General features: G+C 41.2%; 1 long non-coding RNA gene across 1 annotated transcript; it reads right to left on the minus strand.

Moving 5' to 3' along the window:
* Window positions 1-9,357: 9,357 nt before the first annotated feature.
* Window positions 9,358-24,250, minus strand: LOC116071238. The gene is made up of 3 exons (XR_004110776.1): window positions 24,171-24,250; window positions 13,679-13,863; window positions 9,358-9,414 (listed from the first exon to the last, which is right to left on the minus strand). It is a non-coding gene; the product is annotated as an uncharacterized LOC116071238 (long non-coding RNA).
* Between the last annotated feature and the right edge of the window lie 504 nt (window positions 24,251-24,754).

Here is a 24,754-nt window from a genome sequence, read left to right on the forward strand (position 1 = left end):
CCACCAACCTTCATTGGTCTTCCTCCCTGATGGCTTCATACAGAAGGAAGTTTTATGTAATGGGCACAGCACCAACCAAAGAATATCATCTTTCACACTTCAAGTTTTCATAAATAGTCTTAGCAAATGAAAAAATATTCCCATGGGAGGAGTGAAGCAGAAGGGGGGAGACCGTGGAGAAACTGAGTCACAGCTTAAGCAGCGTGGTTCCCACCTTCCTAAGGCTCAGACTCTTTAATACAGTTATATTAAAATCATATATAATATTACATATTATATATATACTATAAAATTATTTTTGTTGCTACTTCATAACTGTAATTTTGTTAGTTATGAATCATGATGTAAGTATCTGATATGCAGATGGTTTTAGGCAATTCACATGAAAGGACTGTTCAACCCCCTAAAGGAGTTTAAAACCATTGGCTTGGAGGTTAACATTATCAGTAAGACTTGCAAAACTGAATTCACAAATTCAGAAAAAAAAAATCTTCAGAAACAAGATTTCTAAAGATATACACATTCAATCTTTCTATACATTGGTACTTGGAAAATGAAGGGTATGAGGGACACTGAAGTTATGATTAGGTTCTTACAAAATGCAAAGCCCAGTATGCACTCTCGGAAAAATTAAAATGAAGGATTTGACCTTAGAGTTTCCAGATCTAGCTTTATCATGATGCATAAAAGTTTAACAGTTCCAGCAGTCATAAAAGATATAAATGTAAAAAATGATAGGCTATTTTGGACCAATTTCTGAATATTGTTAAAAATGTAGTTTTATGAAGGGCTCAAAATGTAATTACTGGGAGTGATCTATGAAAGAAATGCTGGAGAGACAATCCTGTCCATATTTTAACTCAGATAAAACTGATCTTATTGATAGCAAGGGGGAAAAAAAAACAGCCAACAGCTCTTTAAAAAATGAGTGTCTTTGTTACAATAATTAAATTATCACTTCAACAACATTATCACTTTAAAGATGACTCTGTTCTCTATGCCCAGGAAGAGACTGGGGAAGGAGAAAAACTTTGGCTGCCATCTTCTCAAAACATACTGGCTAGCCAGCTTGGTGTCTGGGAGCTCACATTTCTTAGGAAGTTATACGTTGCCTACTTTTCCTTTGGGTTTATATGAAACCATTCAAGAACTTTGTCTTTATCTAATACTTGAAATGCAAAAATATCTTAACTTATATCTCACTGGGCCTCCAGGTACTCATTTGGTGATCCTGCCATGGGTTTTTCAGTTTGTGCATTGTGTCTGTCTTTATGTTTCTGAATGTTTTCTGTGATTACTGATCATTATACTACGTTATTGTCTTTATTCTATTCTTCTTAGCTTTAGATGTCTGCAGCTCTTCATCTTTTGATGTACAGTCAAGCTGGCTCTTTTTATTATTTAGTAGCAATCCTGTTTGGGGAGGCTGTGAAGCAGATTACTGTTCAATGGTTGCACTCCAATGGTCCCTAAACTTTGCTTATTCCATCTAACGACTTTTATATCCCTTCTGCTTCTCAGCTGCCCATTTTTCCATCTCAGCTTGTCTCAATACTTAATCTTTTTGACTCTCCTTTTGATAGAGTATTCCCATTTTTTGACTATTATTGAGAATTTATGCAATAGCTTTCCAAATGTATTTTTGTTTCTTGCGCTAGATGATGAAAAATGTGTGTTTGCTATCTTACATCTCAAAACAAACTCCTGGCTCCCCTGCTTGTTTCTTTTGATGGCTACCTATCCTTACAAAAGACAAAAGCTCCAAAGTCCATCCTTTGTCCTCAAAGGGAATAGAATCTTGTAGCTTCCTATATTATCTTATTTGAAATTGCTGTTAAAGCTCATCTAGAAGGATGTAGAGAAGTTGATTTACATAACTCATTTTGCTTTACATATATCCCAGTGTCTTGTAACTGTCTATTATTTATTTGACTGTAGGTCTGAACTGTCCAATGCCACAGGTATTAGACACATAAGTCAATTAGAATTAAATAAATATGAGGCTCTGCACTCTCATTAACATGAGCCACATTCTATGTGCTTAATATACATGGGCCAATCTAGTTATTTCTAAATCTCTACCAGTTGGCACTGTGGGAACCTATAAAAATTACTTTATGTTTGTAAAATCAAAATGTTAGATAATTATATTTTTCTTGTAAGATTTGGAAGTTGCAAAAGAAATGCAGGCCCTACGTATCTCTGTCATGCTCCTTCTTTCTACCTCCACCACTTTTTATTACATTAGCAAATTCATGGTTCTGAGTTTGTTGTTAGGGTAATTTCAAGATTTTAATTAAAAATAGCTGAGAGTAGTTACCAGACAACAGTCCAGATTACTTTACATAGATAGTTGGTTTTCAAAAACATCAGAAATCCAGACATTAAATATTATTTATTCATTTGACTAGAGACCTGGCTGCTCCTGACAACATCCCTTTCTCGGATTCAAAGGAGAAATTGAGCATCATTAGAGTTGCTCCAGTTTTGGTGAGACAGCCACTAGGCAGAAATTGCCCCATTCCATTTACAGAAAAAATTGTTGTCCAGGAAAGGACACACTATGCAGAATAATTGACTGATAATCTCTGCCAAGACAGGATGATCAGCCCTTTAAAATTCTTCATGACAAAGGTCTGTCAAATGACCCTGGCCAGAATGCTGAAGACTGATGCTCCAACGTTTTAAAGTAAGGACTGTCCAGATGTCCAGCAGTCTCTATCAATTGGCTAAAATTTTAGAAGTTGTGTTAGGCTTCCCATATATTCTCTATTATTCAGTCATTCTTGGATTTCTGATGGAGTTGAAAAACTACATAGTTTCCTAGCCAGCCCAGGCTTTTTAACTTTTGAGAAAATGGTTTTCAGATGGCATCCAATCTAAGCCAAGACATAGCCAGGTGTAAAGTTTTTGTCTTTTAAGTTGAGATAGAAGAAAGTGTTTAATTTTATTGACAAAGATGTTAGACTGGGTGTCAGATATACCTTACACCAGATAATTTACAATGTATGCAATAGTGGTGTTCAATTTATATTTTGAGAGAAAATTATTATTTTTTAATTGGACAGAAAGGGTGAAATGCTGCAGCATTTCTCTGTCCAATCACATTTGGGCCATGACAGGTCTGTGATTGGACAGGAATAGAGAGGTAGAGCTAGAGTTGGAGGAGAAAAAAGGTCAGAGAAAGAGGAGGAGGAAGGTTGTCAACATGGAGGCAGACGGTGAGGACGAGCCAGACCCCACAATATTATACAATCAAGCAAAGATTTTTACAAAATAGATTAATTGGGTTAGAATATTGTCTTTATTATTTGGTTCTGAAATTATTGTATTGGCATGTTGTAAATTGCGATTTTGTTATTATATAAATCTGATTGGATATTAAGGCCTTAAGAGTCATGCTTTACTTACCGGGTCTTAGGTACTATTTAGATGAATGATTGTGGGGGTGTATAAAGAGTTGCATGTGAGCAAAATGTTTTTAATAGTTGTCAGAGAATAATAAGAACCCACTGGGATGTGGTGATGCTGGTCAATACCATGATCCCCTGGCCCGACAGGAAATGGAGTTTACGGGGTGGATTCATTTTTTAAATATTCCTGCAACATGCAACATATTACAGCCTTAATATTGCAAGCTATAAAACAGTGTTGTTGATCTGCTTTCCATGGTGGACATTGCAGGAAGTTTTGACCCCAGAAAGGCCCCTGCTCAGAAAATGACTGAGTCCTAGAAACAGAAGCAATGGCAGGTTGCTTCTGTGTGGGTAGAAGGCTGAGATGTGATGGCCATGGCGGCCATCAGGAGCACTGAGTGTAATTGCTGACAAAGGCCCCTGGCCTCTTAGGCAGGCACACCCACACTGAGAGCAGGATTGATGAATAGCTTGTGCCTGTTTGCAGGTCTAGATTGTTGTATGTCAAAGCTGCATCTGTGTCTCTCAGAATAAGCCCATTCACCACCTGTCCCATCAATGCTTGCCTAGTATCTACTACACATGTACAGCTTCATCTGCATCCACTCAGAATAAGGACATTCATTGGTTGTCCCATGTGCATCTGCTCAGTATACAAACATCCATTGATTGTCCTATCTGTATCTGATCAGTGTATGAACATTCCTTGGCTGTCCTATCTGCATCTTCTAGTTTAAGGACATTCATTGGCTGTCTCTCTTCTCTGCCCTTCCCTAGGAACAAACTAAGTACATGTTAACTCACAATTCCACTGAAAATGAGACATCCAATGAGCGTGACCTAAGACTGCCAGCTAAGTACTGTTCGAAATGTTGTACAACACACCCTCAAAAATAGCACCCCGAACCTGAGACCCATGTTCAAATACATGAACCCGATAAGAAACATTTTGCATTCAAACCCTAACATGACAAAAGGATTACATTCGATGGAAAATGAAGAAAAAGAAAAGAGGAGAGGAAAGGACAGAAGGGAAACAAAGAGACAAAAGGAAAGGGAAGAGAAGGGAAGGAAAGGAAAAGAAGTGTGTTTGGACATGTAAGCTGTACCAGGAAGAATGAAGAGAATTTCTCCATCATGATGATTTTTTTCATTTCATCTTTCTTTACAACCTATAAAACTCTTCTCTGCAAAAGGCCATCTGGTCAACCTGTGAGGCCTCATGAGGCCTGCAATCAGTTTTACATCTATCTATTAACTTCCATGAGCCACAGAAGCAGTCGTATTCAATATATAAACACATATGGTTGAACCTGATGATGTTTTATTTATAAAGGCTGAAACTTGGGCTTTATGTAATTTTCAAAGATCTTGAAACATTACTCTTTTTGTTGATACTTTTGAGCCCTATAACAGGTGATCTTTCATCTTGTGTGGCTTGGAGGCTGTAGAAAAACCATCCAGTGGAAAAAAGACAGCATTTTCAACAAATGGTGCTAACTCAACTGGCGGTTAACATATAGAAGAATGCAAATTGATCCATTCCTATCTCCTTGTACTCAGCTCAAGTCCAAGTGGATCAAGGACCACCACATAAAACCAGATACATTGAAACTAATAGAAAAGAAAGTGGGGAAGAGCCTCGAGCACATGGGCACAGGGGAAATTTTCCTGAACGGAATACCAATAGCTTATGCTCTAAGATCAAGAATTGACAAATGGGACCTCATAAAATTACAAAGCTTCTGTAAGGCAAAGGACACTGTCAATAGGACAAAATGGCAACGAACAGATAGGGAAAAGATCTTTACGAATCTTATATCTGATAGAAGGCTAACATCTAATATATACAAAGAACTCAAAAAGTTAAAAAAAAATAGGGTACAGAGCTAAACGAAGAATTCTCAACTGAGGAATACCAAATGGCTGAGAAGTACCTAAAGAAATGTTCAACATTCTTAGTCATCAGGGAAATGCAAATCAAAACACCCCTGAGATTCCACCTCACACCAGTCAGAATGGTTAAGATCAAAAACTCAGGTGACAGTAGATGCTGGCAAGGTTGTGGAGAAAGAGGAACACTCCTTCATTGCTGGTGGGACTGCAAGCTAGTACAACCACTCTGGAAATCAGTTTGGAGTTTCCTCCAGAAATCATAGTACTACCAGAGGACCCAGCTATACCACTCCTGGGCATGTACCCAGAAGATGCTCCAACATGTAATAAGGACACATGCTCCACTATGTTTTTATCAGCCTTATACATTATAGTCAGAAACTGGAAACAACCCAGATGTCCCTCAACAGAGGAATGGATACAGAAAATGTGGTACATCTACATAATAGAGTACTTCTCAGCTATTAAAAACAATGAATTTATGAAATTCTTGGGGAAATGGCTGGATCTGGAGAATATCATCCTGAGTGAGGTAACCCAATCACAAAAGAACACATGGTATGCATTCTCTGATAAGTTGATATTATCCCAGAAGCTCGGAATACCCAAAATAAAATCCACAAACCACAGAAACTCAAGAAGGAAGACCAAAGTGTGGATACTTCGTTCCTTCTTAAAAGGGGGAACAAACTGCCCATGGAAGGAGTTGCAGAGACTGAAGGAAGGGCAATCCAGAGACTGTTCCACGTGGGAATCCTTCCTATGTTCAGTCATCAAATCCAGACACTATTGTGGAATGCCAGCAAGTGCTGGCTAACAGGAGCCCAATATAGCTGTCTCCTGAGAGGCTCTGAAAGTATCTGATACAGAAGTAGAGACTCACAACCACCCATTGGACTGAGCACAGGGTCCCCAATGAAAGAGCTAGAGAAAGGACCTAAGGAGCTGAAGTGTTTGCAGCCCCTTAGGATGAACAACAATATGAACTAACTAGTACTCTCAGAGTTCCCAGGGACTAAGCCACCAACCAAAGAGTACACGTGGTGGGAATAATGGCTCCAGCAGAGAATGACCAAGTCTGTCATCAATGGGAGGAGAAGCCCTTGGTCCTGTGAAGGTTCTATGCCCCAGTATAGGGGAATACCAGGGCCAGAAAGCGGGAGAGGGTGGGTTGTTGAGCAGGGGAAGGGGGAAGGAACAGGTTTTCTTTTTCTTTCTTTTTTCTTTCTTTCTTTTTTTTTTCTGGAGGGGAAACAGGGAAAGGAGATATCATATGAAATGTAAATAAATAAAATATCTAATTAAAAAAAAGATTAGGGAGACAAAAAAAGTATCAATAGTACAGATTTGAACCACAAGCATAGTAACCAATCCTGCCTCCATCTAAGACCAGAATGAGACTATTGAGATATTTTCCCTCAAATTGCAGGAATCTCAGGCAATGATGCAAAGTAGGTCAGCTTCATGTTACTATAAGATGCTCCAGGCACATACGTTAGAAAGTGAGAAGCTTGATTTTGGCTCACAGTTCCGGGTTCTGCAATGCCCCCCATGCTTTGGGCTTTTGGCAAGGGCAGCAGATGGCAGGTCGTGTGTATGGGGATACCAAAAGCCTACATACAAGATAGGCAACAGAACTATTCCAGGACCCCATGAGCCCTTGGAGGTCAGTTCTTTGAAGGATCCTTTAGGCCCTACTTGCAAATGCTCTACATTCCCTACCAATAGAATGAGCCAGGAGAGCAAGGCTTTCTCTAGTATGGGTAGTATAAGTGGTACTACCCATATTCGCATAAGAGTGCCAGGTAAAGTTTTGCCCTACTCCATCTACTTTACATTCTCTGTTCATCTCTTCCTTCCTCCCCCTCACTCTCTAACTTGCTTGGGGTATTCAGAAAGTTCCCATAGGCCTGTTAGTCTGTTAGGAACCCCATAGTGATAAGTCACATCCGTCCATCCGCCTTTCCAGACTCCAATGGCCTGTATCTTTCTACTGCTGTGAATTTGCTGGTTGGGTGATAGCAAGTGAAAATCAGCATGAAATCAATCTACTTCAAATAATTCACACCATCAAACTGAAGACTTCATTTGGAAAAATATAGCTTCCTTGGAAATACAAATGCATAGCTTTTGAATTGAAATGCAGAGTGACAAATCATGGAAGCACTCCCAAGTACTTTGTACCAGTATCTGGCCCTCCTGTGATTTCTTGATAGCTTCCCATCAAGCAGTCCTTGATAAAAAGACTCTATCATTGACAACTTTCAGATCAGCTCCCAACCCACCCCGGGGTGCTCCCACTGATACTTTGATGGCTCTGATGGCCTGTCTGGAAAGGTCTGGAAATGTGCCGGTCTGATTTGCGCATGTCACCAGGATTCAAGAAGGCTTGTTCTATTCCTATATGGGGATGTTGGAGGGGCCATACCGTCACTGTTCCTAGTTCATTGCACTCCAGAGACACAGACACCTCTGTGTCAGCTGTTGGAACTAGGAATTCAGCCCTGTGGAGCAGGAGACAGTAGCATCATGAGCCCTAAGATACCAGAAAGTTCTACTAGGGCTGCCTACACCAGTGAGCTTCATAAGGACCAGCTAGGGCCAGGTATGGCTAAGAGCCTTGCTTCTGGACTGAAGCCTCCATCCTCCTAGTACTACCACCAATGCTGCTGCCATCACGGCTAGTCCTATCTTCAGAATCGGAACCATGAACAACCCATAAAAAAACATCTGGGCTTCTTTTCTGGTTCTAGTTTCTCTAATGGTTTCAGAGTCTAGGAAATATATAAAAATAAGGAACTGGATTCGGCCCAGGATTGTCTAAGGAACAGGAGAACAAAGAAGTGGGAGACTATATAAAGTGTATCAGAATCTATCAAGCATCGTATTCCAAATATAAGGAGCTATAAATCAACAAAGTAGATCAGTTAAGTCTGTTGGGTTCAGAGTGTTGGGAAGCCAAGAAAGCCCACTGCAGATAAATGAAAAATGAAAAGCCATGTCTTCTGAGCCCTCGGGGAGGCAGCCAGTTCAGGATCCAAACCATGTCCCTGTGTCTTCTGAGCCCTCAGGGAGGCAGCCAGTTCAGGATCCAAACCATGTCCTTAAAGAGAGATTATACAATGTTTTTAAAGAGCAGGAACACAAAACACGAGGGGGGTTGTGGGGGAAGCTACAGTGTTATTCAGTTGTATTTTGACATTATGGGTTAAGCAAGGGAGTACCATTGGAGACTGGGCCATATCCAGGGTACCTGGCTTCAAGATCCTTAATTTATTTTCCTAGACATTAGGTCCAGAGCTCAGAGTAATAAGGAGACAAAAGAGCAGGTCAGCTGCATGGAGTTAATTAGAGCATAGCAAGCAATCGCTTCTGTATATTTGCAACGCATGCACCTTGGTTCAGATAACAGCAATTTCTACGTTCTTTACCAGTTAACACACAATTAAGAAAACATTTGGAAACGTCGTGGATAGGTGTTCATTCCTAGGCCTGGGAACATGAACTTCTTTGACCCTGCCAGCAAGATGGGTTAGTTGTCTGAGATGGCTGGACTCAACTGTCTCCTTACAACTCGCTCTGAGATGTCTGGACTCAGACAACGTCTGCAACAGAAGCTGTTCAGCTGTTTAGTTTCTCCCTTTAATTCAGTGGCATCTGCAAATGAAGGGGTGGTACTCAGAGGGAGTTTCTTCCGCTTGCCGACAAGACTTCCCCTGGAGGGCAAATGAGACTTTGAAACCAGAAGTACTGAAACGGGGAGCTGTTGTGGGGTATCTATAGAAGAAAATTAATCGGACAGGGGTTCAAGCCAATAGAAAGTCTTTATTGGCTGGCCAACAACTACACTGGGTGTTTGGGGCTTTCTTGGGGTAAACTTTTAAGTACAAAAGCCACCTCCTGGGTTGACACACCTCGGTTAGCCAGAAGCAGAACTACAGAAGCCAAAAAAAGCAAGGTTAGTACATCTGGAAACTTTCCCAGAGCTAGAGACTTTGATGGATTAGGTCTTTGTTCTCATTTGGGCAGGTGTTGCTGCCTGTGTGCTGGCTTTCAAGGCTGGGTTTGCATCATGGCGTCTGTTGTGCTAAGGTCTGGGGGCCTGTAACAGAAGAGAAACGTTCAGTCAGCTCAACGATGGAATACCAAGAGTGGATCTGGACATTCTCTGTCACTCTTGTTTTCTTCCTTTCCTCTATACTAAACAGGAACTCAGGATTCTAAAGCAGGCACAGAAAAGCAAAGTAGGGGGTGCTATGGTAAACCAGCCCATGTCCAGGGCTTCCCACCTCAGCTGTCAATTTCAAGAGCAACCAGTGAAGGACAGTAAGCTACCCTAGCACTTAGGACTTCTTTTTGGTGGGATTCAGAAAGCTACGCTAAGGGATAAAAGAAGCAGTGTTAGTGGTCTGTGAAAATATGAGATCAGTCTGAGGGAATTCAATATAGTGTGGCAAAGAGCATCCTCAGCCAACATGGCTTGCCTTTATCTGTATTTATACAAGTTCACTGGGTTCTTAGTGGGTTGCAAATGAACACTTCAGGGCAGATTCCAAGTAAAGCCACCGAAGACCCATAGGGCTCTATATGCCTGGACAGGAGGCCTAATGGAACAGCTGTCACTTGCTCTGGGTGGCTGGCAGTTAGAGCTGTCAAGCTATCCTTCGGTACTGGTACGAAAGTTGTAGTATATTTTACAGCTCTTGCTAACACCCTGGTTTGGCAGGGATGATGGCTACCCCTGATCTTACCACAAGATCATCTCTTCACTGGTAACAGGACGTAGTCCTGAGTAATGATTCCTTCAGGCTAGTAGGAATGTAAGATGAGCAAATGGAAATGCCTTTGGATGGCTGTGAGGAGAGCAGAATCCCAGATTGGAGGAACAGAGAAAGAATTTTGAGTAGGGAGAGCGCGAGCAGAAGGAGTCCCCAGAGCCTCCCAGTTTCGTGTGGCATAAGCAGGTGTCTGGAAAGAATGGCAACATCGATAAAAGCACCTCCAGTTTGCTTTTTATCACCCATGCGCTGGTAATTCTAAATGTCAGTGATGAAATTTTCTCAAGCTGGGGAGGCTAATCATCCCTTGGCCCTCCATATGCAGTTGTTTGAAAGTGAATTAATGTAACACTCTCACTGGTTGATAAAGAAAGTGAGCCCCAGTATCTGGCCAAAGCCCTAAAGCTAGAGTATCTGCTAAAATCCAGCTTTCCTTTCTGTCTCCCACAGGCCTTTCCAGCTCATTACCTGCCTGACTCAGGGGTTGGAAACACTGGTGGGCCCAGCAACTGCACAAAATTTGATCATGCTAAGCAAATTAAGAAATCTAAAAATGCTGGAAGAGAGCCCAGTTGGCTGCCCTCGGTGCCCGCTTGCTTATGACCCATACTGGGGAATTTTCAGCCCTAAAGCTGTTTGTTTCTATCTGATCCTTCATTTGTAGTAAATTACCTTTCTCCATACCAGGAAATTCATTTCTCTTCATATAGGTTGATTTCTATCTTGAGAAATTCTTATGATTTTTCTACTTGTGCACTAAGGGAAGAGGATCTCAGGTGTCAAATGCAGGTGTGCAAGGAATGTATCCAAACATATATGGAGATTCAAAAGTAATTTTAAAACCTGTTTAATTTAAACTCATAGCCTTCATCCTACCTAGCAGGGCAGATAGACAAACTCAGATATTTAAGGCTTTTACAATATTAAGTTTTTTTAACCATAGCTTTAGTTTTGAATTTGAGTTCCACTACTGAGAGGGCCCTGGCCATCCACCTGTACCTTGTTCATGCCCAGAGTCTCACCCTTCTGTAGGGGCATCTCCAGCCTCCTAGATGGCATCTATCCTGTGCTCCTCAGCCAGTGTTCTGTTGTGGAATTTCCTGGCATTTTACATTTATTACTGTTTGTGATTTCCTTTCCTTATGAAATAAATCATTTCTTTCCTGAGCTTTTAAGATCAGAAACATATTATTTAAGACCCACCTGGAGACAGAATTAATCCTGGGAAATGCATCAACACACCAAGTGAAGGGCAGGCGTGAGATTAACTGACCAACCCACATCAAGAGCAAGCTTCCGTTTGATTTATTCTCTGGAGGAGAATGGATTCATTATCTGGGTGACATGTCTGCCTGAATTATTTCTCCTACTGACTTCCCTCTGCCCATATCACCCTACTCCCCATGGACACACTGAAATCATTTGTTTATACCACATCTTGGCTACTTCTCACCACACTCTGTGCATCATGTGTATACTAAAGTGCCTTTCACCTGCTTTAAATCCTGCAGGGAAAGGAATAGGAGTAAAGATAATAGCAGGATGTGGAAATCCAGAATGAACTGGCATCAACAGATGGGATTGGATGCTGCTGCCCTGCAGGGTGTAGAGTTGGGCAGAACAGATTCTTTCTTCTGAGCTGCAGAGAAGTCAGTGAAGATTACTGGATCTCTTCAGCCCTCAGCATCTCACAACACCCACTCCCAACATGTGAATCTTCAGTGTCCGTATGCCAGAGCCACACAACACTGTGCACAGCACTTTTAACCAAGTTAACCAAAGATTGCCTATGTACACAGAACACTTAGGGATAGTACTTTTTTTTTTTTTTTTTTTTTTTTTTTTTTTTTTTTTTTTTTTTTTTTTTTTTTTTTTTTTTTTGGTTTTTGGTTTTTGGTTTTTTGAGACAGGGTTTCTCTGTGTAGCCCTGGCTATCCTGGAAGTCACTCTGTAGTCCAGGCTAGCCTCGAACTCAGAAATCCGCCTGTCTCTGCCTCCCAAGTGCTGGGACTAAAGGCATGCGCCACCACCGCCCGGCCAGGGATAGTACTTAAGGTAGATATGATGAAGCCACAGGGAACCAAAAATGCCTACACCCAGGGAGCTTTCCTGGAGTTGGTAATGAATATGCATGTTCTGGATCATTCCCTGGATTGACAGCAGGGTAGAGCTTGAATGGTTAAGCCAGCAAGATAGATTTTACCTACTAGAGTCTAATGTGATAAGAACAAAATGGGTTTTAGATCCAGCAAGACCTTGGTTCCAATTCCAATTCCAACATATATCAACATGGTAACCCATGGCTGTTAGAGTTGCTGTCATATCCCTGCAACCAGTTTTCAGAAAAAAAGTTTCCTTGAGTGAACTGCATTAGTTAAAATATACAGGTGTCCCCTAGTTAGGGTGACCATTGCTGTGATGAAATACCATGACTAAAAGCAAGTTGGGGAGGAAAGGGTTTACTTGGCTTACACTTCCACATTGTTGTTCATCCTTAGAGGAAGTCAGGACAGGATAGAACCTGGAGACAGGAGCTGATGCAGAGGCCACAGAGGAGTTTGATGAGAAGTTCTTGCTCTTGTCCTTCAGACAGGGCAGCCTTTGAAGCACCAGCTGTTCTATTTTTAAGCATCATATTTTTAATAGTATGTGTGTGGCTAAGTTATGTATGTGTAGCATGTGAGTATCCTTAGAGGCCAGAAGAGGGAGGGCATTGGTTGCAATAGAACTGGAGTTACAGGTGGTTATGAGTCACTTGATGTGAGTGGTAGAGCCAAACTTGATCCCCTACAAGAACAGCAAGTGATCTTAGCCACAGAACTATCCTTCCAGCCCTTCTCTGATTACTTTTTATGGATGTATGTTAGTATGCTATGAGTATTTACATCTTAAACGGACATTTGGATATTTGAGCTTATTTCTAGACATTGAAGGGAGCTTTTGAGTTACTGATGTTTTCATCTGGTTCCAATTTGGGAAACTAGAGTATACCAATTTCCTTTTGATCTAATCCTAAGTAGTCCAAATTAGAATATTGCTCTGACCTTGATTACTATGAATAATGAGTTGAGAAATGAGGAAGAAGATAGGTAGGAGTGTTCTGAATCTCAACAGAGATAGGGGGAAGATGGGTGAGACCTTCCCCTTCAGGATTGGCAAAGAATTCCTCCTCCAGGCCAAATTATGTTCTCATGGGAGATAAGGAACATAAAATGCTGGTTAGTTTTTGCTTCTTCACTTCCCCTGCCTCTGGGGAGAGTCGGCTGACTAACTTTACTGGGCAAATTTATAATGAAGGGACTCACAAACAAACATCATTTCCTGCCATGTTCCAGGACTCACCTTTAGAAGGATTTCTCCAGGGCCTTGGATATGAGTCACAGTGCTGAGGGCTTTGGCCCTTATGAGGAGTTGAGGCCTAATTAATTCAGCCTTCAGGACTGGGACGACTAAATGTCTCCATGTGCCAACTCTTTCTTTCTTTGTAGACTTTATGAGTAAGAAGGTCATATTTGGCTTTGTCTCGCTGCTTAACTTTCTCAGAAGTAGGGAGAAAGTATTATTGCCTTCTTTCACAGACTTTCTTACCTGAAAATGTTCATGGACCAGCCTCAGCCTTCTTCCTTAAAAATTATGATGGTGTATGGGAACCATACATTGATCATACAATATGTATACATAGAAGTGTGTAGAAGGAGAGACAGGGGTGTTGCATTTTGAGTATCTCTGTGGGCAGAAGTACATCAAGATGTATCTCGGATGGTGAGTGTGCTCTGTTAAAAAAAAAAAAAGCCAAGGTCATAAGTTCAAAGTCTGTCATGTGTAGTTACTGCTGGAGAAGTTAAATACAAATCTTTTTTCCAAAGTTACTATCTTGGGTTGTGACCATGAAAATCCACTTTTTTAGTCATAGGAGTCAGGACACAATTTGTGTAAATGGCCTCACCCAAACTCATTCCTCTCAGAGGGAACATAGCTGAAGGTGTTGTTGCCCTATGTGCCACATTTGAAAAGTAGAACTCGCCACCAGTGTTAATGCATTTTCAGAAAACAGCATCCTGGAGTTTGCAGACATAAAGCTAAACATCCTCTTCATGAAGGAGAACAGTTACTTATTTAAGAAAATATTTATTGTACCTCGGCCAAGGAGCTAGGTGCTCCTGTAGAAATCAATGAACACAGAGTACAATCCCCAGTGATACTGAGCTGCCAGTATGTAGTAGGGAAAACATGAAAAATTAACTAACTAGAGAAGTAGATATAAAAAGCACAGAAATAATGGATTGGGCAGTAAATGCTAGGAAAATTCCTTGAGGGTTTAAAGTCAGGGGAATTGAGTGAAGAGATGAGCAGAATTTTACTAAGTGAGATCTGACCAGAGGCAAGAGCACTGGGAAGAGACTGTAGGGATGTTACTAGGGTCCAATCCTAACACTCCATCCAGTGCAACATAGGGAGAGATGAAAATGAAGAAGAGGAGGAGGAGGAAGAGGAAAAGGGAGAGGAAGAGGGAGGAGAAGAAAAAGGAGGGAGAGGAGGAGGAGGAAGAAAAGAAGAAGAAGAAGAAGAAGAAGAAGAAGAAGAAGAAGAAGAAGAAGAAGAAGAAGAAGAAGAAGAAGAAGAGAAGGAGGAGGAGGAGGAAGAAGAAGAAGAGAACGAGGGGAAGAAGGAGGAAGAGGGGGAGGAGGAGGAGGAGGAAGAGGATCCTGTAAAATGGATCAAGGAGGAGGCCCCCACGGTTAATGATGAGAGGAGGACCACATGGCTAGTAAAGCAAAATGAGAGACAAGAGGATAACAAATGGGCTGAAACCCTTAGATGCAACCAGTGCCATGTTTAAAGACTTGTACTTTATCTTGCAAATAGTGACAAGAACTTGAGGACTGTTAGAAAAGGAAGAAGTCATTAGCAGTTAGTTAGCATACCCACATGTCCACAGTAGAGGTATTCAACACATGGTACACTGCTAACCACACGTTGGCTTCTCAGCTCTTACCACAGATGTGATCCAGTATTCAATGTACAAGTTATTGATTAATGTCTTTGTACTGCTCCCTCAAACATGATAAGCTCATTAAGATTACTATAGTTCTACCTCCTGACACAGTGCTGCAGGTAGTTAGTTAAGATAATAAACATTTTTAAATGAAAAGAAAGATTTTAGATTGTTTGACTATCTGGTGTGGGATAGATTGATGGAGAGAGGGGGGAGGGAGAGGGAGAGAGAGGGACAAAGAGAGAGAGAGAGACAGAGAGAGAGAGACAGAGAGAGAGAGAGAGAGAGAGAGAGAGAGAGAGGAGAGAGAGAGAGAGAGAGAGAGAGAGAGAGAGAGAGAGAGAGAGAGAGAGAGAGAGAGAGAGAAAACAGTTAATGGGATACAAGTGGATTGGCTGAAACAAGGAGGTATCAATTTCTGAAAGTTATGAAAAAGGTGCTAACTGGGAAATGTAGGCATGTTGTTCAGACAACACTGAGGGCTCAGCTCAGACATTTCCAGGAATACCATGGGAAAATTAACTCTAATAGAAGCTTTCAGAGTAGATGTCTAAGAGATAACATTTAGAAATTTATGATTGAGAGAAGTTTGATGAGAATGGCTCAGGTCAAACAGGTTGGGCCTATACAGTCATCATCCATCCTTCCTTGAACACCCAAAGCCATATAAAGCCTTCTCATGGCTCAGACCTGCTTAGCTTTTGTATGCCAAGAAGCCAATCCTAAAAGTACCCTGAGAGCTGTTTCATTCTTGTATGGAGGCCACAGTAGTCCTAGGACCTCATGATTCCTCACAAGGCAACAGGCATCTTTCTGGAACAGTGTGTTTAATTGCATGCTACCATTCCAGGTCTACACTGGGTCCAGAAATCATTGCCAAGATCACCTTCCCTTAACAGGACCCTTTTTTACCTTCTTCCAGCCTTTTTCACTCAGAACTCTGGCTACCTTTAGGTTTATTCTGCTTCATCCAGATGTTCAATCTTCATTCATCGTTCTACAGGTATCTTCCTGATCTAAGAATGCCTGCTGCTTAGACCACTGGGCCCGACTAACTCAAACACTATAATCATGGGTATCAGTTTAGGGTGGATGTAAAGATATCAGCCTAACTGGGAAATGAAGGTGTGCTGTTAAGACACCCTGAGAGCTCAGCTCAGACATTTCCAAGTATACCATGGTATATACCAAGTACATTAGTGGTATAAGATCTTGATTCTACTACAGAGATGCTTAGCTGTGATTTCTTGACTGGGCATCATCGGTTTTTGCTGGACAATCCTTTGGGTAACCACTGGTCTAATCAAATTCTTGTGAGATGTAGACCAACAGTTGCCCCCTCACTAGTCAATGGCATAAATAGAACATGTGCCTGTATAGGCCCAACCTGTGTGACCTGAGCCATTCACATGCTTTGAATATGAAGAAGAGAGTTCAAATGATTATCCCAAAGCTGGCACACATAGTCAGGGTTAAGCTTCTGGATTTGGGAGGCACCTTTATAGATAAATACATAAGTTCAGTTATTCCTAAAGTCAGTTGGTATGATATACACAGTGAGTCAACAAGAGGCTGTGGCAGCAAGCCCTTGTACCATAAAGAATATCCCAATTTTCATTACCTTTTTGGAAAGGAAGACTGGGTAAAGCAGCAATATCTAGGATAAGGCAGAGCAATGTTTATATCTCACTGGTTTATGAGAAGAGATTTTAAAGAGCAGAGGTAAAATACTGAATGTTGAGATTAGCTCACATGAATGCAAGAAGAGGCGAGTGTGAATCACAGTGATGGGTGGGGCCATGTGGAGGTGGATAGGACCACATAAGAGAGGCTGAGAAGGGCATTGGGCATAGTATGAGCACCTCAGCACTTCCTCTTGTAGATGCACCACTTTCTCTCATCTTTGACATTTTCACAGCCTACAGTGGGTGATGGGAAAATCCTATCAGAAGCAGCCTTTGGCTGAGTATGCTAAGCCTCGCAGGGATCAGTAGACCCCTCAGCCTGACACTGATAATGAGGGACGAGAGCTGGCACTGCTCCCCTTGTAGGGCTCCATGTCTATGTGTCCATAGGACCTAATTTTGAAAGGCAAGAATAGAGCAGGTGAGGAAATGTTTCCTATTTAATATCAAACAAAAATACACCCTGGTTCTCGGCCTGTAGATATTCTAGTCCAACCTTTTTCCAGCCCCTCAAATGTAACCAGTTGGAAGTCTTTTCTGAAGTGCTGCACTATTCAACCTTTGAGATGAAGGATTTGCCATTTAACAAGGAAGCTGTCCTTTTTTTTTTTTTTCTCCAATGCGGAAATGGGACACCAAGTCTATAGCTTAGGTTTCTGGTTCCTTCCTGATAAAATATACTTAATATATAATGTCCTATAAAGGCATAAATGTGCACAGATACATAGTTCAGAGTATAAGACCATGTTTTGTGCCTTCTGATCAAAACTCTAGAAATAAGCCTCTGAGTTCATCTAGAACTGTTGTAGGAAAAATAGAGTTCTCTAACTTAATTTTTTTTGGGGGGGTTTGGTTTTTCAAGACAGGATTTCTCTGTGTAGCCCTAGCTGTCCTGGAACTCACTCTGTAGACCAGGCTGGTCTCGAACTCAGAAATCCGCCTGACTCTGCCTTCCAAGTGCTGGGATTAAAGGTGTATGCCACCACTGCCCGGCTTTCATTTTTAAATTTAATTTAATACTTTTACTTATTCACTTTAGATCGCACTCACTACCTCCCTTTCGGTCACTCTCCCCACAGTCCTTCCCCCCTCCTCCCTCCCCTTCTCCTCTGAGTGGGTAAGGACCCCCTTGTGTATCCCCCTACCATGGTACTTCAAGTCTCTGCGAGGCTAGATGTTTCCTCTCCCACTGAGGCCAGACAAGGCAGCACAGGTAAAAGAACATACATCACTAACAAGCAATAGCTATTAGAATAGCCCCCATTCCAGCCCCCATTCCAGTTGTTTGGGACCCACATGAAGACCAAGCTGCACATTTGCTACATATGTGCAGAGAGGCCTAGGTCCAGCCTGTGTATGTTCTTTGGTTGGTGGTTCCGACTCTGAGATGCCCAAGAGTCCAGGCTAGTTGATTCCATTGGTTTTCTTGTGGAGTTCCTATCCCCTTCAAGACCTGCAATCCTTCCTCCTATTCTTTCATAAGAGTCTTCAAGCTCTATTCACTGTTTGACTGTGGGTGTCTGTATCTGCCTGAGTCAGCTGCTGGATGGAGTCTCTCAGAGGACAACATGCTTCTGTCTGCAAGCATAACAGACTGTCATTAATAGTGTTAGGAAATGGTGCTTGCCCATGGGATGGGTCTCAAGTTGGGCCAGTTATTAGTTGCTCCATCCCCTGTGCCTGCATTTCTTGTAGACAGGATACATTTTGGGTTGAAAGTTGGGTTGGTGTCTCTATCACTCCTCTGGGCTTCCTGCCTGGCTACAGGATGTGGCCTCTTTAGGTTTCAAATTCCCAGTGTAGTGGGTCACAGCTAAGGTCACCCTCACTGCTTCTTGGATGCTTCCCTTAGCCCAGGTCTATCTCCTCCTGGAGATGCCCCTCTCCCACCTCCTCAGCCTGTCAGTTGGAGATTTCCATTTATTTTTATGGCCATCTAGCCATCTCTCCTATCCTTTCGCACACTTGGTCCTATACCCCTTTCCCTTCCAGTTTCTTCCCTCCATATGCTTCTTATGACTACTTTGCTCCTCCTTCTAAGTGAGACTCAAGCTTCCTCGCTTGGGCTTTTTTTCTTGTTTAGCTTCTTTGGGTCTATGGACTATAACATGGTTATCCTGTATTTTATGGCTAATATCCATTTACAAGTGAGTAAATACCATGTCCGTTTGGAGCTGGATTATCTCACTCATGGTGATATTCTCAAGTTCTATCCATTTACCTGCACAGCTCATGATGTCTTTATGTTTTAATAGTTTTCTGTTGTGTAGAGGTACCACATTTTCCTTTGTCATTCTTTAGTTGAGGGACATCTAGGTTGTTCCCAGTTTCTGGCTGTTATGAATAAAGCTGCTATGAACATAGTTAAGCAAGTGTCTTTGTAGGATGTTGAAGCATCTTTTGGGCCTTGAGGTGGGAATTCCCAGTTTTCTGAGAAACTACCAAATTGATTTCCATAGTGGTTGTACAAGTTTGCACTCCCACCAGCAGTAAAGAAGTGCTCCCCTTGCTCTACATCCTTGCCAGCATGTGCTATCTCTTGAGTTTTTGATCTTAGCCATTCTGATGGGTGTAAGATGGAATCAGAGTTGTTGGGATTTGCATTTCCCTGATGACTAAGGACTTTGAACATTTCTTTAAGTGCTTCTCAGCCATTTGAGATTCCTCTGTTGATAATTCTGTTTATTTCTGTACCCCATTTTTAATTGGGTTATTTGTGTTGTTGGTGTCTAACTTCTTGAGTTCTTTGTAAATTTTGGATATTTAGACGTAGAGTTGGTAATGATAATTGCCAATCTGTAGGCTGCTGTTTTGTCCTATTGACAATGTCCTTTTGACTTACAGTTTTTGGCATTGCAGTTTTATGAGGTCTTATTCATCAATTGTTTCTCTTAGAGCCTGAGCCATTGGTGTTTTGTTCAGAAGTTGTCTTCTTTACCAATGCGTTCAAGGGTATTTCCCTTCTCTTCTATGAGATTTAGTGTATCTGGTTTTATGTTGAGGTCCCTGATCCACTTGGACTTGAATTTTATGCAGGATGATAAATATGGATCTATTTACATTCTTCTACAGGTAGACATCTGGTTAGTCTAGCACTATTTGTTGAAGATGCTTTCATTTTCCATCATATGGTTTTGGCTTCTTTATCAAAAATCAAGTGACCAAAAGTGTGTGAGTTAATTTCTGGGTCTTTGATTCAATTCTATCAATCAATGTATCTGTTTCTGTACCAATACCATGCAGTTTTTATCCCTATTGCTCTGTAGTATGACTTGAAGTCAGGGATTGTGATTCCTCCTGAAGTTGTCTTATTATTCAGGATTGTTTTGGCTATCCTGGTTTTGTTTTTTGTTTTTTGTTTTGTTTTGTTTGTTTTCTATATGAAGTTGAAAATTGTTCTTTGAAGGACTATAAACAATGTGCTGGAATTTTAACGGGGACTGTCTTGAATCTGTAGATTGCTTTTGGTAAGATGGCTCTGTGTTAATCCTACCTATTCATGAGCATGGGAGATCTTTCCATTTTCTGATAAGTTCTTCAGTTTCTTTCTTCAGGGACTTGAAGTTCTTGTCATGTAGATATTTTACTTACTTTGGTTAGAGTTACACCAATATCTTTTATATTATTCATGGCTCTTATAAAGTGTATTACTTCCCTAATTTATTTCTAAGTCCCTTTATCCTTTGTTTAAAGAAGAGATACTAATTTTGAGTTAATTTTGTATCCAGCTACTTTGCTGAATGTGTTTATCACCTGAAGGAGTTCTCTGATAGAGTTTTGGGTTTACTTATGTATACTGTCATACCATCATCAAATAGTGATACTTTGACTTCTTCCTTTCAAATTTATGTCCCCTTCATCTCCGTTAGTTGCTCTGTCTAGAACTTCAAGTACTATATTGAATAGATAGGAGAGAGTAGACAGCCTTGTCTTGTCCCTGATTTTAGTGGGAATGTTTAAAGTTTCTCTCCATTTAGTTTGATGTTGGCTATTGGCTTGCTCTATATTGCTTTGATTATGTTTAGGTATGTGCCCTATATCCCTGGTTTCTCTAATATCTTTAACATGAAGATGTGTTGGATTTTATCAAAGGCTTTTTCAGCATCTAATGAGATAATCATGAGATATTTTTTCTTTCAGCTTGTTTATATGGTGGATTACATTGATAGATTTTTGTATATTGACCCATCCCTGTATCCCTGGGATGAAGCCTACTTGACCTTGATGGATGATGTCTTTAATGTGTTCCTGGATTCAGCTTGCAAGTATTTTATTGAGTATTTTTGCATCAGTGTTCATAAGATAAATCAGCCTGAAGTTCTCTTTCTTTGTTGAATCTTTGTATGGTTTAGGTATCAGGGTTACTCTGGCTTCATAGAATGAGTTTGGAAGTGTTCCCTCTGTTTTCAACAAAAGTCTCCTACTTCCCCCTGACGTTGTCCTTGCTTGTTGCTAACAAGAGTTTCTCCAAGTATCTCAACCACTCAAAAATAAACTCAGCCTTCTGAACTTCACCTAGTTGTTCTTCATTGAGCATCAAGCTATGAGCTAATTCCATTTCTTGCAGCAAATTCTCTTAGCTGGTCACAAGTCTTCTCATTTATAAATGAAGTCAATATACCTAAGGAACAAAATGCTGAGCTCACACCTATCCCAGCTATGCTGGGATTATTATTGGCTCTGCAACAGCCAAGTTCTCTAATTTAAAGCTGAGTAATGGAAGGCCCAGGCAAGGTGAAGGTAAGCATGGGGTAGGAGGCAGCATGGACTTCTCACTGGGACAGTTCTATTTCATTTTTTTTCTTGGAGAACATGATATAGCACTTCAGAAAATGGCATGGGTTCATAGCAATAACCCCTAAAGTGTAGAGTACTCTATGGCACTTGACAAAAACAGAAGAGGGGACCAGAGTGAAGGCTGGGAACATGAACTTGTCTTGCCTCCAGTTCAGTGATTCTCAACCTTCCTAATGCTGTGACCCTTTGATAGTTTTTCATGTGGTGACCCCAGCCATACAGCTATTTTTTTCTTGCTACTTCATTTTGCTACTGTAATGAATCATAATATAAATATCTGGTATGTAGGCTATCTGATATGTGATCCCTGTGAAATGGTTGTTCAACTCCCAAAGGAGTTGAGAGCCACAGGTTGACAATCACTATTGCAGTTCTTATATATTTTGTATGATTCTGTGAGAACCTCTAAAATTCTCAGAATATCAGTTAATCTGAAAATTAAAATTCTGGTCTATGTCTCTGTATTCACAAGGATAGAACAAATGAGTTTATAGAAAAACTCAGTCATGTTCCAAGTTTTAGAGTATTTTTAAACTTCATTTTGCTAGAAAGTCTGAGAAGGCATCATCAAACGTGTAGAGAGAAGTAGGTGGGGGAAGAAGAAGAAGGAGAAGTAAAAGAAGAAGAAGAAGGAGAAGAACAAGAAGAAGAAGGAGCAATTAAATGGTTATCATTTCTAGAATAATGAAATCTTCACTTTTGAGTTTTTCAGTGGGTTAATTAAGAGCACAGCAGTAATGGTGCTGGAGGATGCTGAACATCCTCTAGCCCTATGGTTATTACTGGAGACTAGATTGGCCTTCCAAAATAAGGCCAATTTGTCATTAGAAAAGAAGTTTCCTACCTTAAAAACTCACATGGCTTCTTTGGGAGAAAACTTCCTTCTTTTATGGGTTTCATTGCTGCCCTCAAATGAAGGGAAACTACACATGATAACAGTTTGCTTCTAAATATATTTGTTCATTTAAAGACTGGATATCTTTGTATAAGATTTTCTACTTTTTTGTGATTTTCATCTTCAAATGCAACAAATGGCCCAAGAAAGTATATCATGAGTAAAACAATAAAGCAATTACATGAAGACCAAGGTTCAGCACTGAGACCACAACCTGTAAGATCAAGGCTCAGCACTGAGACCATGACATGGGAGACTAAGGCTCAGCACTGAGACCACATCATGGGAGAGCAAGGCTCAGCACTGAGACCACATCATGGGAGAGCAAGGCTCAGCACTGAGACCACAACCTGTAAGATCAAGGCTCAGCACTGAGACCATGACCTGAGAAACCAAGGCTCAGCACTGAGACCACATCATGGGAGATCAAGACTCAGCACTGAGACCACATCATGGGAGAGCAAGGCTCAGCACTGAGACCACAACCTGTAAGATCAAGGCTCAGCACTGAGACCATGACCTGAGAAACCAAGGCTCAGCACTGAGACCACATCATGGGAGATCAACGCTGAGCATTGAGACCACATCAGGGGAGACCAAGGCTTAGCACTGAGACCATGACCTGAGAAACCAAGGCTCAGCACTGCGATCATGACATGGAAGACCATGGCTCAGCACTGAGACCACATCATGGGAGACCAAGGCTCAGCATTGAGACCATGACATGGAAGAATTAAAATAGCTTAGTTTCGTGCCCCTCTTGTTCCTCCTTTCAGAAGTAAACAATAAAGGAAGGGCTCAGAATAAGTCTCTGCTCTTCTAGGAGTGCTCTGAGGCATTTTTTCTAAAACTCTTCTAAATGAATTTCACCTTCAGGAATTTGACTAGAAGGACTTTAAAATCAGATTTATAGGAGATTTCAGACTGGGCCTCATTTCAATAACTGTAGAAAATCAATATTTCTCTTTTTTTTTTTTTACAAGAAGGGTTTCTTTTGGAGTGTCAAATATGAATGTAATTAGAAAATTTCATTTTACAATGTTTTTTATGGGTTCAGGACACTAATAGTATCAGAGTCATAGGTAGGCCTAGTATCTCAAAGAAACTGGTCATTTATTTCTGTTCAAATCCAGGGCTTTGCCTAAGTCTAAATAAACAAATTTGAGACATCTTTTAAAAAGAGGTGGGGGCCTAGGAGATGTTTCAGTAGTTAAGAGCACTGGTTGCTCTTCCAAAGGTCCAGGGTTCAACCCCCAGCTCCCACATGGCAGATCACAACTGTCTATAACTCCAGTCCCAGGGGATCTAATTCTCTTTCCTGATCTCCATGGGCACTTGCCATGTATGTGGTACACAAATATACATGTGAACAAAACATCCATATACATAAAGTAAGGAAATTAAAAAAAAAATTCAGGTGGGAATAATCTAGACACCAGAATTAACTCTAGAATCCTCTTAAGAGCTTAGGGAGCCATGGATTCTCTATATTTACATTTTCCCAAATATAAAATCAAAATGAGAGCAGAGAACATTTTTCCTTAGTAGTTCTGAGACTGTAAAAATAACACAAAGGACTCCATAAGTATTGAGTTCTGCATAAATGCAGTTCCCATAACCCCCTGGATCACATGAGCCTAAGGGAAAATCTTCACAGAGCCAGGGAACAATATGAGTGTCCACCATGTAGCTATTCCTGCCTCCCACCTTAGTCTAAACGTGCAGTGCTCATTTCCTTCCCCTTGCTGACTCTGGGCCTCCAGTGCAAGCTGAGTCCTGATGCCGAGCTCACCATGCTCTGGCCACCAGTTTTGGCCCGTGTCTCTATCTGAGGGCTTGACACTGCCACTGCATCACAATGGGAGGCTATTTCTATCAGGACAGAATGCATCTTCCTCTGGTGTTAAGACGCTACCAGGCTCCCTTAAAATAAAGCTTGTGTCAACTCCTTGATAAGGAACTACTAGAAGCATGCTCAGTAGGTAGGTGGGGGATATTAGGAAGGTGGACAAAGTGTGACACTCTGGGAAGCATACTTGGGAGGTGGGTGGGAGACATTAGGAGGGTGGGTAAGGTGTGACATGCAGAGTTCCTGGGTTGTGTTTAATTTCCTAGGGCTGCCACAAACAAATGTAAACAATCCTGGTGTTTGAAAGAGAGTTGTGCTGGCAGCTGTTGAGGCCAGACTCTGAGATCAAGGCATTATCAGGACACATGTTCTCTGAGGATATGCAGCAACATTCTCTTCTCTCCTCCCCTGCTGGCTTCTGACTTTCCTGTGGCTGCACAGA

The sequence above is a fragment of the Mastomys coucha genome, unplaced genomic scaffold (genome assembly GCF_008632895.1).
Source record: "Mastomys coucha isolate ucsf_1 unplaced genomic scaffold, UCSF_Mcou_1 pScaffold22, whole genome shotgun sequence".
NCBI lineage: Eukaryota > Metazoa > Chordata > Mammalia > Rodentia > Muridae > Mastomys > Mastomys coucha.